The following is a 5,430-nucleotide window of genomic DNA, read 5'->3' as shown; positions in this document are numbered from 1 at the left end:
TGGTATATAGTTCTTTACCAGAAAAGTAAAATTAATAAAAAGTATAAGAAATTTATGCGATTTTACATTTAGGAGAAGTTTCTGGGGAGGGGTGTAATTTTGTATTGTTTTATTTTTTATTTAGTTATAATTTGTCAATAATAAATTGCAAGGATTTTAAGTGTACACTTTGTCGAATTTTGAGAAATATATACACCCTTATAACTGAATTGTATACATATATAATGGTGCTTAAGCACGCCCCCCCCCCCATTTCACCTAATGCTCATTGCTGCATCTTGAAATTCTCAATGATTTTGTTTGAACTAGTGTTTTATAAGTCCAGTTGGACAATGGAGCAATATGCAGATCTACTGTTCCTTCCTATCCCATTCTCATATAGCATTGCAATGGGAATGAGCACAGAATTCCAGCAGACATACAATGTGAGACTCACAGCTAGTACCAGTAAGCCTACTACCTCTAGAAATCAGTAAGCATGGGAAATTCCATTCCATCCAGAACTTGCTTCAAATGCAGAAAGGAAGCAATGGCATTCTAAGAAACACAATTAGAAATACGAACAATAGAGGAACTTGTCCTTTCTTGTGCTGTTTCCCTATAGTGGCCAACCACTTATGCCAAAAATTATGGTATAAGAAAGGAAAAGATATGGCTATGAGTAATCCATATTTCTTTTTCCTGTAGTCCTTCCTTACTCATCCATATGCCAAATGTAAAGAATTTTGGTATCAAGAAATGAAATAAAAACAGTTGAGTTTCCACTGGTAGGAACAAAATACATATGCATGCATGTGCTATGAAATAAGCATTGTATAATTTCAGTTATTCTGCATATGAGTTAAAGGCTCTTCCATTTACCTTTAAAATTGGCATTGTGCAATATAAAGATGGAGTACATTTTAATATTTAATATTAAATGTAACTTAAATTTGATAATTTAAAGTTTCAATTTTTGTTAGAAAGTAACTAGTAAATTAAAAATGCCACAACAATTCAAGAGAGAGAGACTGTAGAAGAAAGACAAAAGCTTTTAAGCTTAGTTTCCTTAATGGCACTTTTTCCTGCCTCTTGAACAAAGGGTCCCATATTTTCATTTTGCACTGGGCTTCACAAATTATATAACCAAATCTGCTTCATATGACTAGAATCATATAGTATGCTTATTGTGTCTTTTGTTGAGCTCAGCACTCAGCTTTTTTGAGATTCATCCATACTGTGAGTAACAATACTCTTTCCTCTATTGTTGAATAGCATTCCATTGTAGGACATAGCATTCCCTTGTTGATGGATATTTGTGTTATTTCCAAATTAAAGCTATTATGAATAAAGCTGCTGTGAACATGCTTATAAAAGTCTTTTTTTGTGTGGATATATGCTGTTTGTTTCTTACAGATCAATACCAAGGAGTATAGTTGCTGGAACATAAAAAAATGCAATGAGTTTTTATTGTACTCAATATATGAAAAGGAAAAGCTTTTGACAAAATAGTAACAAGATTATTTAATAGCCATATCCCTACTATACAGATTTTAAAAACATGAATATTATTCATTATTTGCTTTAGGTCCCTTGTTTTAAGGAATAAAACATTTGATAAAACTAAAGTACCTACCTCTAGTTATTTTCCTTTTGTATCCTTCCAGGCTTATTTTATGCAAGTAGGCATTAATAAACTATTTATATATTTGCTTTATGTGTTCTAAAATTTATTTTAAAATGGTATCACTTCTTAATGCCTTTTACAAGGCCAATATCACCCTCATAGCAAGGCTAGATAAAGATAATTCAAGATAAAAAAATTACAGACCAATATCTCTTATGAATATAGTTGTAAAAATCCTCAACAAAATATTAGCAAATCAAATTCAACAGTACATTAAAAGAATTATGCACCATGGACAAATGGGATTTATCCTAGGCATTCGAGGGTGATTCAACATAAGAAAATTAATTAATGTATTAATAATACACCCATTAACAAAGTGAGGGGGAAAAAACCCATGATCATCTCAATTGATGCAGAAAAGGCATTTGACAAAATCTAACACAACTTTTCAATAAAAATACTTAGAAAACTAGGAATAGAAGGAAATGTCCTCAACATGAAAAAGGGCATATATGAAAAATCAACAGCTAACACCATACTGAACAGTGAAAGGCTGAAAATTTTCCTTCTAAGATCAGGAACAAGACAAGGATGCCACTATAGTCACTGTTATCCAACACTGAATAGAACTAGAAGTTCTAGCCAAGCAGTCAGGCAAGAAAAGAAATAAAAGGCAGCCAAATTAGAAAGGAAGTGAGAGATTTTTAAAAATGGAGTTACTATGGCTAAGAGATTTCAAATAAAGTCAGGAGGCCACTCAGGAAATTACTCTTATGCACATCTCAGCCAGATATCACAAACTGCCAAGGTATGCTAAACCAAAAGCAACAATGTTTCTAAGGATGTCTGAATGCCAAGAACCAACTACAAGAAAAAGAAATCAGTAAACTCCCTAACTTGAAAGATATTTGGAAAGCCCCAAATATCCACCAATCATAATTTTTTACAAACAATTTATGTAATCTTCTTTTTCTTTGAAAACCCTTGCTTGAAAGCCCCATGAAGGGACACAGTGTGGGTTGCTACCTGAATCTGTGCTCCCTGAATTGCAAGTGTAAGACCCTAGATAAAGGCTCTGTTGCCTTGCATCTCAGTTGACATTTCTGATGTTCAGAAGTGGGATCCAAAGCAACCATGACTTCAACTGCTGAGCCACCATTGGATTCGAGCATGATTACTGCTAGAGTCCCTTGTGCTTTGTTGTCTTCCTGATGGTCCTGAGTTTCTCTTGTTTAATCATCTCAGTTCCAAACTTCTCTTCCTTTGATTGATATTCTAGCCTTTGCTTGGGTGTCTTCAGCTTAAGGGCATTTTAAACTTTGTTCTTCTGGTTTTATTTTGAACTTTATTCTTTTGGTTTGGACAGGTAGCAGCAGTTCTTTTGGTTTACAGGCATTTCTCCTGCTTGATGAGTACTCAAATACTTAGAATCTCTTCTTCCTCTCATTCTCCGACATTATACAGGGGACACACTTGGATAACATTTCATTAACTTTTGTTCTGGCTGTAAGCAATTACATAATCATCTTGATGGGCATGAATCAGACACTTTAAATGCTGTCAGAGCACCTACTACTTTTGATGAGAAGCCTCAGTTTCTGAAGACCCATGAAAAGTTAAGTAGGTCACAGACAGGCTAGATTAACAATAGACCACCTGCCATCCTCAAGACAATTTCTGTGCAACTAGGGACAACTGGTTATAGGGCACAGGCTGTCCACCAGGTTAAAGAAGTATCCTGTGTGATGCACATTGTAGAAGATCTCATTAACCCAACCCTAAGATAAATCCTGCCAGGCTTTTTAGGCTCTAGGATTGCTCAATCAGAAACAATGTGCTCTACTTCTGTAAAAATATTCTAATGGTACACTGCCATCAAGCACTCCAGCTGGTTTTATGCATAAGAATTATGGTGCTGCATCACATAAATTCTTATTGTGCTGGACTTGGCATACTAAAAATAATCTTGAATTACAATGGCTGCAATGAGACTCTTTTAATATGCCCAAATTAGTGTGTTTGTGCACACAATTAGAGAATAGGGGCTATAAGATCAAACAACTTGAATGGTTGCTTTATCCATTTTTTTTAATTGGCACTTGGAAACTTTCAAATGAATAAAAAATTCCAAAATTGCCTCTCTTCAAGAAACAAATACCAAATTAACAAAACAAAGACGGAGAAGCCAATGTAGCTCAAGCAGTTGAGCACCCTCCTACCACATGGAAGGTCCAGGATTCAGTCCCCAGTGCCTCCTAAAAAGAAGACAAGCACACAATGAGCAGACAGTGAGTGCAAAAACGAGGGGGAAGAGGGGAGAAATAAATAAAATAAATCTTTTTAAAAAACAACAAAGATTTATCTAAATGCATAGTTAAACTTAAACTGTCTGAAACCTCTAAATTTTCTAAGGCTGTCTCTGCTCCTTCTATGTCTTCCCATCTAGATTTGCCCTTCTATAATGAGGGCCCTAAAGCTCTTTCAGACTTTCAGACCCACCCACTCCTAGCCCCTCTTAAAATCAAACCTAATAAAAGAGACTCAGGAGCTGCTTCTATCTCCTACCACCTACGAGACTTGGACTAAAGCTGAACTTGGAGCCAAAGCCAAGGATATTTCAAATCCCACTGAGGGTTCTCCAGAAACAATGGAATACATTCTTTAATTGGTATGCTGAATCAGCCAAATGAGTATCTGATTCCAAAATTGCTTCTTTACAGGACTACTTATTGAGCTCTTAAGAAAAAATTAAAATCTCACCTTAATAGCCCTCTGACTGAAAAGACTAGATTTGATGATGCCTCCCTTTCTGTTTCTCCCAATCCTACTGCTCCTCTTTGGAGTCCTTCCTTGTATCCTTCTTTAACTGACTACTAAATTTTGGTGAATGCCCTATAACTCCTGACCTTCTGAGACTGCTCAAATGGCCACCTTGGTAATTTTCAACCTTGGTTCAAGAGCACAGCCCAGGCCTATCGTTAAGGAATTTCCCAATTCTAAAACAAATTTAAAACTTATGAGGAGGGAAGCGGCTGTGGCTCAATCAGTTGGGCTCCCGTCTACCATATGGGAGGCCCTAGGTTCAAGTCCTGGGGTCTCCTTGTGAAAGACAGGCTCATCCACATGCCCCAGAGAGCTGCCAGCCCACTGGTGCCACAGAGAGCTGACTCAGCAAGGTGATGCAAACAAAAAAAAGGGAGACAAATAAAAAAATACAGACGAGCATGCAGCAAATGGACACAGAGAGCAAAAACAATAAGCAAGTCGCAAGGGAGGCAATAAATAAAAAAATAATAAATGCAGACCCTCAGAAGAACACACAGCAAATGGATGCAGAGAACAGACAGCAAGCAAGCTGCCGGGCGGGGGGCAGGGAGAGGGAATTAAAAAAATACAAAAAAAAACTTATCTTATGAGGAATTTAGAATTCTAACTGGACTTTATAATTCAAGATTGCCTGATCTTTTTCAATTTGTATATTGGCTTTAAGTCTGGGTGAGACAAAATGCGTGTGTGTGTGTGTGTGTGTGCACACGTATATCTTAAGGCAGCCTAATGGGAAAAGCTGGAAAATAATATAAGGGACCCCACAAATATTAGATATCCTTTTTGGAATGGTCCAAAAAAAGCCTCACCAAATTGCAAAGGACTCCCTAATTTATATCGTGGAGCATAGTTAATAGTACAGTCTTACTAATATTCTTTCATCAATTACAGCAAATGTACCACACTAATGCAGATGTTAATAATGGGGGAAGGGAAGGGATTATACAGGACCTTTATTTTCTGCATGATTTTTCTGTAAACCTACAACTTCTCTA

This window comes from Dasypus novemcinctus, chromosome 1 (assembly GCF_030445035.2).
Source record: "Dasypus novemcinctus isolate mDasNov1 chromosome 1, mDasNov1.1.hap2, whole genome shotgun sequence".
NCBI lineage: Eukaryota > Metazoa > Chordata > Mammalia > Cingulata > Dasypodidae > Dasypus > Dasypus novemcinctus.
This window is presented reverse-complemented; position numbering follows the sequence as displayed.